This window comes from Suncus etruscus, chromosome 1 (assembly GCF_024139225.1).
Source record: "Suncus etruscus isolate mSunEtr1 chromosome 1, mSunEtr1.pri.cur, whole genome shotgun sequence".
Taxonomy (NCBI): domain Eukaryota; kingdom Metazoa; phylum Chordata; class Mammalia; order Eulipotyphla; family Soricidae; genus Suncus; species Suncus etruscus.
In genome coordinates, this window is record NC_064848.1 from 123,249,167 (window position 1) to 123,267,140 (window position 17,974).

At 32.8% G+C, this 17,974-nt stretch overlaps 1 protein-coding gene across 1 annotated transcript in view; it reads left to right on the forward strand.

The window, feature by feature from the left end:
• Positions 1-17,974, forward strand: part of FOXP2 (forkhead box P2) — a 282,742-nt gene that overhangs the window by 187,857 nt on the left and 76,911 nt on the right.

Sequence of the window (17,974 nt, forward strand, 5' to 3'; positions counted from 1 at the left end):
TTTAACACATTTTATTCTTAATATTTTTAATTTGACTTGCCTTTACTTTATTTTACTATTCCTTCTGCAACCTATGAAGGTGCATATTCTTTAATATATTTTACTGTGATCAATGTGAAATACAATTCTTTCACAGTTATATTTAAGGTACATAGTGACAGTGAATTAGATTCATTCTCACCACCAGTATTGTCCTCCCCCTCCGTCCCCATTCCCAGCATGCATCCCATATCTACCCCCTTTGTATCCTGAACGGCTAGAGTAGCTGGTCCCTTTTGAATAGAAATTGTCGTAGATTGGGTATCTTGATTCTGTTGTTAATGACTTTGAATTTGGTATTTAGGTCTGATCATTTTTTAGTTCCACTCAATGTTCATGTCACTGTTTGCTCCTGGTACCATCCAATGAAGGTGCATTTTTACATAATTTTTAAATTTTTCTATTATAAAAAAATAGTATAAAATTTCCTCTAAGCATATCATTAACTATACCCACAACTATATATGTTGTATTTAATAATATTTATTTTTAATGTTTTAATATGCTTCATTTTTAACCCATGAATAATTTAGAAGTGTGTTTAATTTCAACATATTTAGGAGCAGCTCCATATCACTTTATCCAGATACTGAACAGATGAATCCCTAAGCTTTGCTTGGTGGTCTCTCAAAGAATTTAATTTCACAAGTTCTCTTCTGTGAGTTTCTATTTATCATTCAAGTTCTGTAAGATATTTTTCCATTATGTCTTTTAAGGCTATGGTATTTGGCCAATGCATAGTTAGAATTTTTCAATCTATCTGGTAATTTACATATTTTCTCATCTGAAATTCTTCCAAATCTCTAGTGCTTAGAGTTCTACAAATGCTGCAACTTTTTTTTAAAGTTTTCTTTTTTTCCAACTAAGGTCCACATTCAGTTGTAATGGAGTACAGGGAGAAATCTTGATGATACTTGATCCAGCCTGATAATTTAGTGGTTGAGTCAAGTTTTAGTGCTCAGACATATTGGTGCAGAGCTATATCTGTTATTGCATAATGAACCTTGTGGTGCCAGAATTTAATTCAGGGCCTCACACATGCCAGCCAGGAATTTAACCCCTTTGGAAGTATTCTGTTCCCAAAAGTTGTTCATTTTTAAAATTTATTTTATAACGTTGATTTATAAGACTATGAAGCTGGAGAGGTAATATTGGTATAAAGGTGCTTGCTTTTCATTTGGCCAATCTCGGTTCCAACCCAGCTCCACATGTGTTCTCCTGAACACCACCAGGAGTGAACCCTGATAACAAAGCCCTCAGTATCACCAGACACAACCTAAATTCTCAAAACAAAAACAAAAATAAAACAACCTCCAGAGCTCTAAAAGTTTATATATTTTAGAAGTACAGTGTTATCATACCACACAAAAACACCAGTACATACCTTAAAGTATTTGTCTATTATAAAACCTAACTTTCTTTTTGTTGACATTTCCAAGTATTCATATTAACATATATTTTTAGTAATTCATGTACTTACATATAAGCTTGTCTCTAAAAACCAGCATATTTGTAGGTATATATTTAATCTGATTATCAATATACATCTATTTTAATATTTTATTTGTGACATACTTTTATGATAGACATAAATAATAATTACCTGTATTATAGTGAATAGTGTGTTTTATTCCTAGTTAAGAATCCTAGTTAAGTTGCTTCCTGATCAGGTTATTTATAATAGCTATGAAAACAACAAAATTATAACAATTTTATATATCTTTTCATATCTTATATGAACCTATGGAAAATTTATATAACTAAAGGGTATGAAATTTAGTTTCAATCTATTTAGTATCACTTGTTTTATTGTTTTTAATTATCTTAAATAGTATTATATTAAATACAAACCCAAGGGATCCAAATATAGGTCAATAAAATATAATTATTTTCATAATTAGAAATATACAGATGTCATGGTTTCTTCAATATTTTAGAAATAACCATAATGACAAAGATAACATGGATAAATTTACAAATTAATTAAAATAATTTTATATCTAATAGCAGTGTGGTAGTTTGTTTTATAACCACTTCAGTGTATATTACATTGCAGATTTTTAAATGAATTATTATATTCACCTCTGGTACCAATTTTTCTAGTGACACCTAGACAATGACAGAATAAGTTGTATGATATGAAGTCATAAAAGGCAAGGATCAGGTGCAAAGACATTAAAGTTATATTCATTAATATAGAAACTTTATGCACTATTATAAAAACCAAAGAGGGGGGGGTCCTTTAATTGCTGAACATTACAAAATATTTTTAAAGCATTTGACTTATATTAAAATTTAATAGTCATTATATTTGGGTGTTAAGTTACTTTTCCAAACTGAGATTGAAGTAACTCAAGGAAATGTTATTTTTATTTTAAGAATAAAAGCGTCTTTGACATTTCCTGGATAAAATTTTGCCACCAATAAATATTTATCCAGCTAAAGACCCATTAATTGGTAACAAAAAGAGCTGAGCTACCTAATTCATCATTACAAGAATATTATATAATAACTTAATGGGAAAATAGCAAAGTTCTTTGAAAATATTTTATTTCATGGGTTGACAGAAAAATTTCAACATGGTATGTAGACTTTCAAGTTTAAAATTTATAGGATTAAATTATTCATTACATGATTTCTCAATAAAAAGTACTGTATATATATTTTGTATAATTTATATAATATAAATTATATTTTGTGGATTATTGATACTTGCATACATAAAATTATTATATTTTATTTAGATTTCTTTAAACTCTGAAACCAAATATATATTAATATTTATTATAAATTATTTTAGCATACTGTGTATATAGTTTATAAATTTTTTAATTTTTATTTTGTTTTGTTTAGTTTCTAGATTATATCCAGTGATGCTTAGGGCTTTTACTCCTATCACTGTGCTTAGGGTTTCTGGGTAGAATTGCTCAGGGAACCATATATGGTGCCCAAGATTGAAGAAAGGTCAACCACATGCAAAACAAGCACCATACCAGCTATCTTTCCAGCCCTCTTGTTTTGCTATTTTAAAATTATTAACAAGCAGAGAATAGTGGTCAAAATATTTACCTTCCAGTTATTAAAGGAATCAAATCTGAAGACCTAAGGTATAACATAGTTTTGGTCATTTATGCTAAAATATAATAAAATTTTATTTGTAAGAAAGTAGATATTAGGTGTTCTTCATACAGTCACTTATAAAATAGCAAATGTGGTAGTGGGACAATATCTCAAAGAAGTGGAGCACATATTTCACATGCAGGAATCCCAAGCAATACCTGACACCACATGGACCCTCAGTATCTGCAGAAATGACTACTGAGAACCAAGTGGTCTGGAAATAAATAGCACTCGATCTCCACATGATATGGCTCCAATATAAATACTACCAAGTGTGGTACATGAAGTATAAGTTAAGTAATCAGATTGTGGTTACTATCTTACAGCATATACAGATGTCAAAAAGTCACTCTTTTTCACTTGAAATACATTTTAATTTTGTCAAGAAATAGGGGAAAAACCACTAACGTTTTCAAGAAAAAGAAAAATGTTTTAAAAATCTGCAAAAAAAAAAGGAGGGAGTGCTGGAGTGGTAGCGCAGCTGTAGGGTGTTTGCCTTGCAAGCGACTGACCAGGACGGACCTCCGTTCGACCTCCATTCCATCCCCGCGTCCCATATGGTCCCCCAAGCCAGGAGCAATTTCTGAATGAATGCATAGCCAGGAGTAACCTCTGAGTGTCACCGGTGTGGCCCAAAAAACAAAGAAAAAAAATCTGCAAAAATATACAGTGAGACTTAGGAAAACAGTGCCAAAGAACCAGGATACTTTCAACATATTAATTTTACCAACTATGTGACTATTTTTAATAGTAAATACCTAATAAATGTCTAAGTGATGCCTTTTTTGTTGTTTTGTCAGAATAATTTTGAGGGCTTTGTGTTTGTTTATGCTTATTTTACTCAAAATAGGTATACAAAATATTTCAAACAAAATATTGACATTTAATTTGGAGTTTATACATTAACATTGTTATTGGGACTGTAGATATAATACAGTATCTAGGCTCTTGCCTTGCACACAGCCTACCCAAATTCAATCCACAACTTTTATTATCCTCAGAGTCCCTCCAGGAGTAAACCCTAAGCTTAGAAACAGTACTAAGCCCTGAGCACTGCCAGGTGTTACTCTAAATAACACACAAAACAAGCAGACTATGAAATACTACCATGGGTAGGGATCTTTTTTTTTTTTTTAATTTTAAATGACATGTGCTTTCTTTTATTTAAACATCACATTAGATCTATCAGGTTTATACCATTGGCTTTATTACCCTTTTTAAAGAAAAATATGGAACATAAAATATTACAACTCAGAATGGTTAACTTGCCTTGATGTGACTGACCCAGGTTCAATACCTGGCATCCCATATAGTCCCTTGAATCCACCAATAGTTATTTCTGAGTGCAGTACCAGGAGTAACCTTGAGCACCATTGATTGTGACCCAAAAATAAAAACAGAAATAAAGAAAAATATCATTGTTATATAATGTGAATTTAACAACACAAACTTATAAAACATAAATGTAGAGATGACTTTTTATAGTTTTATTGGGCAGAAGAGAAAATATGGTTGTCATCATTTATTTGAGGGTAGGAAATACCTGAGCTGTATGTGGAATGCACCTGGTGAAACTGACCCCAGCTAAGCAGACTGTGGTTTACTGCTCTTGTGGTAGGTAGTATTGCTCTGGCCCAATTGTGTAAGCACCCATAACACAACTGCTATTATACTGGAATTATTGGAGGCAATTAGTGTATACAGTGCCAGAAGATTGAACTTGAGTCTACGTCATTTGATATATAAATCCCCATCCTTTGAGCTATCTCTTTGGTCTAATTCTCTTAAATTTTTAGGCTGGTGATAGATCCATACTCTGATATGTCCAGGATTTTCCTGGTTCATTCCGACTCCTCTGGTATTTTAAAAATTGTCTTTTAAAAACTGTCTGTATTCCAATAGATTTTATACTCATCATATTGAGTAGTTAATCCTACTTGTGCCTTTTATATAGATTTTCCTAAATCTAGATACATATAGCTCTAGAGACACTGAGGGCACAGCAGAGCTCAGCCATGAAAAAAAATGATGAACATGGGGACTGGCACAATACTACAACATAGCATGTCAGTCATTTGCTTTGTATGCAGCCAATCCTAGTTTGAACACCAACATCCAGTGTATTCCCCAGAGCACAGCCACACTAGATGTGGCCTAAAACAAAAAACAAAACTAAGAGAAACACTATGGTACAACTTGAATTTAGAATAAATAAAATAATTTAATCCAAATCCCTTGTATTCTAAGGCCATCTAAAATAGTCAAAAAGCAAGATATCTAACAAATGTATTTGCTATATTCACAGTTTTACACATATTATGGTATGTAAAACACACAATATGGTTTAACACAAAGTTGTTACAAGTATACAAGAGAAAAATTAAGTGTAATGACTGCAAAAATTAGTTTGTATCCTGGAAAATGACAGTTACATATTTTAGCTTGATATCATAACTTTGCAACAGATTAGGTAACCCTAAAATTCTGGATGACCCCAAAAGCAAAAATTACAATTTTCACTTTAACTTGCATAAGAAATCTGAGCATTTTGTCTATATGTTTTACTACAATGATTATTACAAATAAGTATCCACATGCTATAGGTCTTAATCATTTCAAGGGAAAAAGTTTCTCTAAGACTAAGGGTATGTGGAGTAAGGTTTAACAGATATTGGGAAATCAGAGAAGTAAAACAAAACGATTTCCCTTTCTGTGTTTTTGTACATCATAAAGGAATAGAATGAGATAAATATAGTATAGTAAGCAAATCAAGCCCACAGAGAAATATTGTTAGAACTGTTCCCAAGGTTCTAGACCTCCAGTGGTGGTCTCCTAGTTTCATACACTCCTTTCTCTCCTTTCATAAAGAATGCTTGAATAGATTGAGGTTTTTGCCAAACCTTGGGTCTTTCAAGGTGGGGAGGGTGGCATAAAGAAAGCTAAACTAAGGAAAGCCTAAGCGGCATCCCTGCTCACAGGGTAGCAGATAGCCCATATGCCCTGTGGTGTGCTGTGAAGATAGCTGAGAAGATGGAGTGGGATTCCTTTGTGGTTGCCCCTCAGGTTGGGAAAATAAGACTTGTATATAGGACCAAAATTGCTCTAATGTTTGATAAAGGTAGTGGCATGAAGCAGTTTATTTTTGGGGAACATAGTTCTGGCAACAATTTGTACTGCTGATCGAAGAAGAAAAACAGTAGAAGCTTGGAGATTTCAAAGGCAAGAACAGTCCACATGAAAAATGAAGTTTGGAAATAAGACTTGAGGGAATGTAAATGGCAGAGAGCATGTCAGAATGGAGAAGTATTGCAAACATGATTGGGCAGTAGTTATTCAGTGTTGGAAAATGAAATTCAGGTAGAGGAAGGAGTAAACGTTGAAATATTGAATTTAGCTGAATGGGATATAATGGTTCATTGAGTGAGATTGGATCCCCAATAAGAAAATCAGTTTTATAGGTTCAAGATTAACTATTGGATGTGAATACATTCTGCACTTTTACAAGTGGCAGTTGTATTTTTAGATTTTGAAATTAAAAAAGGTTTTTTTACATACATTTTTCAACCTTTATGCCCTTAAATTTACTAAAGACAACTTACAGTCAACTAGTCCTAGCAATATTAAAGAATTCTCTTCTCGGGACTGGAGAGATAGCATGGAAGTAAAGCATATGCCTTTCATGCAGAAGGTCGGTTGTTCGAATCCCAGCATCCCATATGGTCCCCGAGCCTGCCAAGAGCGATTTCTGAGTGTAGAGCCAGGAGTAACCCCTGAGCGCTGCCGGTGTGACCCAAAAACCAAAATAAATAAATAAATAAATAAATAAATTCTCTTCTCCAGCTCTCGCAAGACTTTAAATATGTGGTGAAATCATAGTGAATGAAGTTAGAGGGCCGTGTTAACTACCATTCTGCTTCTGCTTGGCCTCTTTATACTGAATTTGAGTTCTATAACAAAAGAAAACTGATTTTCTCTCTCCTCATTCTACAGAAACTTAATTTGGAAGATCAGCCATATATTACTAAGGGAGCCTTGGTAACATGATCTGTATTCTGGAAAGGTTATCCTCACAAATAGAGCCATGAAAGTGGTAGTGAATAAAGAATCTTGGTGATAGTTTGGATTGTTTTGTTGTTGATTTTTGTCAAGTTAAAGAGAGGTTAATATGAGCACTTAAATATGTGTCAGTTTATTGTGCTCAATTTTTTCCTGGTGTTATCTCACTCAATGTTGAAAATTAATGGGAGGTTGTATTATTATAATCATTTTACACTTAAAGAATTTGAAGGGGCCAGAGCAGTGGTGCAAGAGGTAGGGCATTTGCCCTGCATGAGGCTAACCTAGAACGGAAGGCCATTCAATCCCCAGGCATATCATATGGTCCAGTCCCCCAAACCAGGAGCGATTTCTGAGTGCATCACCAGGAGTAACCCGTGAGCGTCATCAGGTGTGGCCCAAAAATCAAAAAATAAAGGAATCTGAAGATGTTCAGACTGAAAAACTGGGGCACATTAACACTGTAAATAAAACCTGTAACATTAATTCAGCCCACTTTAGAGCTATCCTGCTAACTCCAGTGCTCAATTGTTGTACTACAATATCAAAGGAAGGAAAGGAAGGATTCTATCTTGATCCACAGATAAATCTTCTAAATGAGAGACTGCTGAAAATTGTTCTAGTGTCTGTTTATTGTATAAAGCCTGATAAAATTCTAGCACAGGCATATGATAGAATGTGGATAGATATTTTAGTAAACTGTAATCCACCAGATCTATCTGTTGAAAAAATAAAGCTAGATATATCAAATTTTAAGGAGAAGAATGGGGAAAACCATAGAATGAAAGAAAAGAAATCCTATTTGCTAACTTGGAAAAGGGATGTATTCATTACTACAACTATCCAAAGAAATTCAAACTAGTTAGTATGTTTAGTAGGATTCAAGAAAACACAAACTTTACAAACAACTCTAAGTTCAGAATGGGTTGAGAAGAGAAGGTAGCAGCATAAGTTTACTTAATAATGTGATGTAATTATGTTTTAATGTAAAGTTTACTTAGCATTAAATATTAATATATATCAGAATTCAATTTTTCTTTAAAGCTGAATTGTTAAACGTAGTACTGACATTGTGAATCAAAGCACTCATATAGAGGAGTGTTTTTATTTTTTTAAATGTAAAGAAATTACAGTTTTTAAAACATGAGAGTATAAATTTGGGAAGAGAATGGAACTTAAATCTAAAATAATGAGTATATACAAACATTTTTAAATGAGAAGAAGTATGGCTCCAGAGAGATGTCAAAGCAAGTACATGCCAACCCAGGTTAAATCCAAAGTATCATATATGATCCCTGAGCACTGCCAAGAGTGATCTCTGATCGCAAAGCCAGGAGTAAGACCTGAGCACTACCAGGTATGTCCCAAATAAAAAAGAGAGACAGTAAAAACATTGAGAATAGAAGTGATGAAGAGCAGAAGAATTAAGAAATTATTCTTAAAATAAAGAGGTTAAGTAAAAGAGAAGTGAAAATTTTGCAAATAATAGCAAACCTATTATAAGCACAAGAAGAATAATTTTATAACTGTGTGAATGGTAGGAGAGGTTTACTACAAGTTAGATAATTGAAGTGAATTTAATAGGTTTCTTTTAATCCATAAAGGCAAATTTCTAGTCATTGGGCATTTAAAAATATCTGAATAAAGAATTTCACTACTGATGTTACTCTCATGGAGTTTTAAAATATCGCCAACTTTTATAAACTTAAACTATATACATTTGTCAGGTTCTGGTTTCTGTGAACTGGATTTTGGATCCATAATATCTGGATCTTTTATCTGACAAGTCTACAGCTGGAATATGCTCTCATCTGGTAGTCTTTGCCTGAGAATTTCGCTGCTACCAACTTTATTCACAATATTTCTATAATTAATTTTCTTATGACTGCATGGAAAAGGCTTTGTTACTAAAGGCTGCCTTCACAGGCAGCTCACAGCAGTGGCAGATTATTTCTTCAAGACAAGCAAAGAAGAGATAAAGTCTGAAATAACTGTAGTCTTAATAAAATGTAATCAAGACATAACATTTCATCACCTTTGCCCAGTCTATCAGTTGATAAAATTATATTGATATTAGAATCAAGTTGCACATCCTATCTACACTCCCAGGAGTTATTATACAAAAACATGGCTATACAAGAGAAATAACTCAGCTATTCCTAGAAGATGAGCCATCCGTTGCTCAAAGTAATATATTTGCAAATACACAGACAACAAAGTTTTTAAGAACTTATTATTGTGCTTCATTTTGTATAATAATAACTGAATTTATGCAGTATGACTAGTGACAGAAATTTGAAAGGAATTTTATGTGATACTTTGTCAGTTCTGTATAATTACAACCACATTTAAGAACTACATATATATATATATATATATATATATATATATATATATATATATATATATATATATATATATATATGTAGTCCTAACTTTATGTGATTGTTTAAACTGTGAGAAGCAACTATAATAATGATTAAGGCAAACTATAATTGTTTTCATAACTTTTAAAAATTGTCCTCAAACTTTAAAAGATCTTAATGTCAGATATATGTATAGCAAAAAGAAAAAAAAGAAAAAATTGAAACCAATGTTGATTTAGTGCTCTAAAGTAGAAATGCATTATTTCTCTGTATTACTCTTTTAAAACTATTTTTCTATTGAGGTCACAGTAGTTTTCATAACTGTATGTTCACCTTTGTAGCATTTTTTTCAAGAGTATCTTAAACAGTATTTACCTTCTTAAATGCATGTAAAGCATCTTTTTGACACATAAATAAACTAAGTATCTTGTTAGACTTCTCAATTTGAGTCAGTTCCCTCATTTTTCTCTCTCTCAATTTTGTAAAATATCTATAGATATCATGGTTTCTCAGAAATCTGATTTAAATTATTTTTATCATGAGTGTTTTGTCATCACATCTACTGATATTTTGTCTTTTTGCTGCAGTCCCTTTTCTTATTTATGTCAGTGAGTTTACCTTAACCTAGTTCATTTACTTCCACCTCTATAGTTTCTTAAAAACTTCTTCACCTTCCTCATGTCCTGCTTTGGCTTCCATAATTGATTGTGTCTTAGTAGATTTTTATTTCCGGCATTATCAATTTTTGACTTTTTAGCTGCATTTCAACTTTGTTGGTGAATTATTTCTTTTGGTTTTCTACTTTTTTTTTAAAGTGTCACGTATGCCTTCTGAAGACAAGGAGGAAAAAAAAACATAAATCAACATATTCTTTACTGCTTGTGCATAAACTGAGTAACAAATGCTAAGTGATCTGTCACTGTCAATGTTTATTGCAAGACTATTCCTAATAGCCAGAATCTGGAAAGAATCCCTGTGTCAAATAACAGAAGATTAGTTGACAAAGAAATAGTGGTACACCTGAATAATGGAATATTACACAACTATTAGAAAAACCGAAGTCATGAAATTTGCTTATACATGGATGGATATGGAGGATATTATGCTGAGTGAAATGAGTCAGAGGCAGAAGTATAGATATAGAATTATTACACTCAAATATAGAATATTAAAAATAGTATTAGAGTAATAATATCCAATGACAACAGAGACAAAAGGTAGGCGGTCTGGTCCATAGTAGAATATTTGCAGCAAAGAGCAGGAAAATAATTTAGTGCAGAGAAGAGACCACTAAGACAATGAGAGTTAGAAAGGATCACTCTGGACAAGAACAGGATGCTGAAAGGAGATCAAGTGATATACATGATAACCCTTCAGTAATAATATTATAAATTATAGTGCCTAAAAGGGAAAAAAAGGAAATACAGAAAGAGAGAAATGAAGAAAAATATCTTCTATAAAGGCAGGTTGAGGGATTAGGGGCAATACGAAAACTAGGGACATTGTTGGTGGGAAATGTGTACTGGTGAAGGGATGGATGTTGGTCCTTGTATGATTGAAACTCAACCATGAACAACTTTGTTACTGCAAAAACTAATGTAATTGGTCACTACTTGTAATATACATTTGTTGCTTAGGCTAGTGATTCATAAAATAATGTTCTACCAGAAGTTTATACTTTCTACAATTATTAAGGGTTTATATACTATGACAACTATATTATTGAGGGATTTATGTGTATTATCTAAATCATATATCTGAAATTATTGCATATCTGGACCATAAAAATGAAGAATATCTGACAAAGAAATTGTCTTGTTAAGTAAACCTGTAGATTTTTTTTTAATTCTTTCCATTTTGAGTGATATTTTTCAATTGAGTATTAATAAATATACATGACAGTAATCATAGGTTTTTGTGTATTTCATAGTTATATTTCAACTTTTAGTATATGTTACATTAGTCAATTATTTTTGGTTTCTATTGTTGTGGGCATCACAACCAGCAGTACATGGGGGACCATTATGAGCCAGATTTTGAATACCTGGGTAGTCACATGTGCAAAGCTTAAACTTACCAGTTCAGCTACATCACTAGCTCCAGCTTCTTTGTTTTCTGCCTTCTGTTTTTCAGTGATTTTTACTAAGCAGTTTTAGTTTTTTTAAATTAAATCCCAGATCTCATTTTCACTTTAGTAGTTATGAGACTATTATGTTGATAAGTACATAGGCAAAGCACTCTGTTATAGTTTGATCCCCTTAGAAGCATCTCTAAAGGATTTTCCTATTTATAATGCACCAGTACAACTCAGAGGAAAACATAGAGCTGGCTTGTTGAGAAACATTCTGTCATTAACTTGATCTTCAAAAGGTTTTCTCATTATATGTATTTTCTGCAAATAACACACAGAGCCCTGAGTACACAGCATTAAATATGATGATCATGCCTTCTTTTAGCTTATGAGAAAATAACTAAAATCAGGATGCATTTGTAGCTAATTTCCTAAGACCTAGATCCTTTAGACCTCTAGAAACGTTCCCTTGCATCTATCCACCAACCACTGCCTGGTATTCAGGTATGGCAGTTCTGTTCTTGTTTATTTCCAAAGGAAAATATTTTTACAGCCAGTACTTTGGCAGTAGTAAACCATGACAATTACATAATTAGCTTGGTCTAAAGTAAAAAAAAAGTAGATTTCAGAGTCACAATATGAACAAGTTATGCATACTTAGTGGTTAAAAGTGTACAGAGAAAGAACTGTTAAGGCAATGGCAGAGGTAGCAAGCAGCAACTAGGAATAATCTTCCTAGCACACTTATCTTGCAAATACAGATCACCAGGCCTCAATTTCAGCTGCCATACTACCTCAAGAGTGATGTCAGGGCCTAAACATTTGGGGATCCTGGGTACAAAGTATGAATTTTTTCAGTGTGCTCCCACCAAGATTTTCAGTTCACCATGGCCAAGTGTTTGACTCTTGTCATTAAAGAAACAAAAGGAAAGGAAGGAAAGTGGCGTCTGGAAAGAAAAAATACACCACACACACACACACACACACACACACACACACACACACACACACACACACACACACACACACTTTTGAATGATGAAGAAAAATTTAAATTTTAGGATCTCTTACAAAGTTTGTTATTGGTTATTGGTGCACAAAGCACCAATGGCAGAATTTTTAAATGCCAGAAAATGAGACAACATATACGTCATACCTGCAACTTCCCCTCCCCTTTATATTCTCCTGGTTAAATGAAATAAGGATATTAACATTTAGTGAATTGAGAGTTTCATATCCTGGTTTAATTCAGAAAAATCCGAGACCGATGAAGGAAAGGATTTGGAATACTTATTTCTTCAGTGGGGAAGGAAAGCTAATATTTTTACCTTTCCGACATTTTGATAGTTTTCTTTTTTCTCCGATGGCTTTTGGGCCACATCCGGGAACACTCAGGGTTTACTCCTGGCTATGTGCTCAGAAATCGCCCCTGGCTTGGGGGGCCATATGGGATGCCAGGAATTGAACCGCAGTCTGTTCTAGGCTAGCGTGCACAAGGCAGACACCTTAGGGCTGGCACCACCACTCTGGCCCCTCACATTTTTTTCTTTCCTTCTCCCCCCACCCCTGGCCCCTCACATTTTGACAGTTTTATCATCATATTCTTTGGCACATTTGCTCTCAATCCATAGGTTTCATAAGTTATGAAGATAGAACCATAGGTTTGTACACTTTCTTTTTGTTTGTTTCATTTTGGGACCATGTCAGTGGTGCTCAGGGGTTACTACTGGCTCTAAACTCAGGAATTACTCCTGGTCCGTTTGGGGACCAATTAGAATTCTGGGGATTGAACCTGGGTTATCCACATGCAAGGCAGACATCCCCACTCGCTGTACTATTGCTCACTATTTGGACACTTTCTGAAATATATGATGCTCCCCGCCACCAAAAATTAGTTTCTTTCAGCAAGTTATTAAAAGGAAAATAATTGGAGCTTAGGAAATGTAAATCTCTATAGAAACAGGAAACAAGAGAAGGGTTAGAAGTTTGCCATTGTGGTCCTGGTCTTTTGAGAGAAATGTCATGAAACACCAGGAAGCCATCATCCTTTAACAGTACTGTTAAATGAGACAGGGCTTAAGACATCTACATGGGCATTTTGTAATATTCCTATAACCAAAATACTAGTAGCTGCCTGCTACTTCTAGTTTTGGCAAGTTGTATATTATAAGAGAATTTGTAAAGCCTTTGATATCCACTCATGAAAAGTGCCTAAATGATTTAAATTATAATCCCATGAGTTCCAAAGAGATCTGATTCATTTTATCAAATTTTATTCTCACTTGTTTATTTCAGATCACATTTTCATACATAGTAATAGTACTTACCATGTTTTTTGATAAATTCAATTTGAAATTTTAACTAACCTGATAAAACCTGCATGCATTACTATGCTTATGCTGTGTTACTCTTCTTTACTATGTCAATGTGTTTGCTCATAAATTAAGAAATAATTTAAAATGGGTGTGGGTATTCATTAATATATCTTTTAATTGATTCTTTAACACATTATGCTTAGAAAATATTTATTTCAGAAAGTTGTGAATTATTTATCATCTTAATGGAGCCTATCACTGATATTTTTTGGAATTGATAGCATATTCACATAGTTTAAAATTAAAAAGGTATAAAGACAAGAAGTGTTTCTGCCCTTGTCTCACAGACAGTTCTCTTTCCCAGAGACAACCAAACAATAGATTTCTCAGATACTCTTCAAGAGATTTTTTTGTGCATATTCAAACTATGTGTATAATTCAGAGTAATTGCTTCTATTTGTGGGGTTTTACACCTTGTATTTGGCATGAAAATTATATTTTGAATATAAGTGATTTAGCAACCTCATAAAGAGTGCCTAATTTATTTTTATGAATAGATAGTATGCTACTAATGGGTTTAACCAGTCTCTTGATTTCTACCTAAGATGTTTATAATTTATTGCTGCTAACAAACATGCATCAGTGAACATCTTTGAACACAAGTCATTTTATATAATGCATAAGAAAAAATGAAGAATGGATTTTAGAACTAAAATTTATAGATTGAGTTATGTGCTCATATGTGTATTTGATAAATATTATCTAAACACTCTAGTGTTGTCATATATCTGTTGCCATTTTGAATGTCCATAGCAAGTCTCTGCCTTTATTTTACTGATACAGCCTTATTTAACAGTTTGATTCTTCCTGATCTAATAGACTTGCTCTCAGATTACCTTTACTTTGTTTATATTATTAATCAGGTTAAATAAATTTGCTTGTGCATAGGAGAAATTTTCTGAAAACTGTTTAATACTTTGTCTTTTTTTATCTTTTGGATTATTGAGCTTTTTCCATGATCATTCATTGAAGATTTTCCCATGTTAGAGAAATCAGTGCACATATTATTCACAATTTATTACATATATCTAAATTTGATTTTTCACTATAAAGAGATGTGGTAGACATTGATATTTTCATTTGTGGGTTCTGAATTTTATGCCATTAATAGTAGATCTCTTCTACTATTATAAAATTTATTTTATGTACTTTTCTGTGTTTTTTTTTATGGTTGTTTTCTTTGCATTTAAGACTTTAACCTGTTTGAATTTATCCAAGTTTATGAAGTGAGGTAGCAAGTACCTGACACACAGAAAATTGGATCAGATAACATAATAATTCACAACAGCAAACTAAAGTAATAAATGTTGCACTCATCATCTACATACCTGCTTCTTTAGTCTTTTAGCTTATTGAGGGTAAAATTGACAATATTTTGAAATATTCAAAGTATGGTTTCTTGATATACAGGCATTATGAAAAATGTCATTGTTAGGTTAATTTATATATATAACACCTTACAATTTTATTATTATTTTAATAAACATATTTACAATACTCTCACAAATTTCAATTCTGAAACACAATGTTAGCATCTCTAATCACCATTTATTCATCACATCTTCGGATCTTACTCATCTGTTTACTGAAAGTTTGTACCTTTTTGTCAACCTTTCCCATCCTCACTATCTCCAATGCCGGGCAACCACTTTTCTTCTGTTACTTATTTACTGTTCTTTTGTTTGGATTTTATATTTCCTTAGAAAAATAATGTCTGAGCTCTATGTTTTCATCTGTTTTACTTAATTTAGCATAATGCCTTCTGGAATCATCATGTTGTTGCAATGACAAGATTTATTTAGCTTTCAAAGCTCAATAATAATCCTCTGTACGTTATCTCAATTTTTAAAACAAATCCACTTGTCTATTGATAGACACTAGTTAATTTTTATATTTTATATATTGTGAATAATGCTACAGTACATAGTGTTCAGAAATGCAGATATCTCTTTGAGATGGTGAGTTAATTTCCTTTGAATATTATTTGAAATAGAAATACTAGCTCATATTTTTGTTATATTTTTCAGTTATATTTTTCCTTTTTTAAGGAAAGTTAATGTTGTTTCCCATTCTCTTTTATTGTCACCATCATTACCAATTTTCTTTTTGATACTAGTCATTATAACAGGCATGAAAAAATATTTCATTGAGGTTTTGATTTGCATTTCTATAATTATTTATAATGAATACCTTTTATGTAGCTCATAGCTCTTAGCTCTTAGCTTCTGTGTTCTTTGTGAAATGTCTATAGATATACAACAGGTAGGGCATTTACTTTCCTGACCTAGGTTTGATTCCTAGCAAACAAAATGCTCTGAAGAACCACTAGAGTGACTTCTCAATGTTCAGCCAAAAGTTCTGAGCACGGACAACTCCAAAATAAGAAAAGAACAGTAATAAAAATCTCCTTTTCAGAACCTTTGCCCATTTTTAATCGGATCATTTTGTTTTGTTTTTGCTATCAACTCATATTGTTTCTTGAATGTTTTTGATCTAGCCCTTTATTAAATATGTGGTTTACAAACTTTTTATCATTCAGACCTAATGAAAAGAATAGCATTCTATTTAAGATCTATTTCTGCCCATTTACCCCTCATTCTTATGCAATGGTACTTCTGCTCAAACCTTCTATAAAGATACCTTAATCCATTCAATAACCTCCACAGACAAATTCTCACCAAGAAACAGGGTTTTTCATGAGCATTTTCATTTTCCCTTTGATTCATCTGTTACTACTTTTCTTAAAACTCTTTTTTTATTGTATATAATTATTCCATTCTCCTGTTTCCAATTAGATTTCTTGAGTTGGGCCTTTTTAGTATCCTTCCCAGACTTCTCTGATCCATCTCTGTGCTCTCAAGTGAAAGTGCTCTTCTATTGTTTTTTCTTCCATTTTAGATACCTTTCTACATGGGATAAGTAATTAATTGCATGCCTAATGATTTCCTGTGCAACCTTTCTATTAAGAATTAAATTTGGACAAAACTTCATCTGCACATCATTATTCTTGCTTCCTTTCAAGTTTAAAAAGTTTCTCAGTGAGCTATTTTCCTCTTAATTTGAACCCTCTGCGATTCTATTAGTATTTGTCTCCTTTTCATCCTTAGGTTCTCAATTTAAGTACTATTTCTTAAAGAAACTTTCCCTAATCATAACCACTAGTAATCTTCCTTATTGTTGTTGATTTATGACTTTATGACTTTCTAAAACACGTCAGATTTTGTAATTGTTTATTTTTATAGTTTATAGACTTAATGTGTTTCTTTTTTTCAGTTAGAATATAAGCCAAACTTGCGCTGGAGAAATAGTAGGGTATTTGCCTTGTACACAACCAACCTAGTACTTCATATGGTCCCCTGAGCACCAATAGGAGGGATCCCAGAGTGCAGAGCCACTAATGCCTGAACACAACTAAGTGTGGCCCACAAATAAAATGTATGACATGTGTGTTTACTTAACAAGGATAGAGACCTTTCTATTTTAGCCAGCACTATCCTTTGCACCTAGTATTTATAATCTATACAAGTCTGTTGTTAATAAATATTTGTCGATGGAAGGGAAACATGAAGGGAAGTAAGAAAATATATTTAACTGCTTTATCCTTACTTCAACACCTAGAATATTTGTTTAGGAAATTATTATTTTTGTTTTGTTTTTTGGGGGGCCACACCCAGTGACACTCAGGGGTTACTCTTGCTATGTGCTCAGAAATAGCTCCTGGCTTGGGGGACAATATGGGATGCCAGTGATCAAATTGCAGTCCATCCTAGGCTAGTGTGTGCAAGGCAGAAACCTTGCCACTTGTGCTACCTCTCCGGCCCCTAGGAAATTACTTTTTATTCCATACCCCTGATGCATATCTATGAATATATCTACTTATACTATTATTTCAGATACTATTGTTAATACCATTGTTTTACTGGAAACTTCTATTTAAAGATATTATA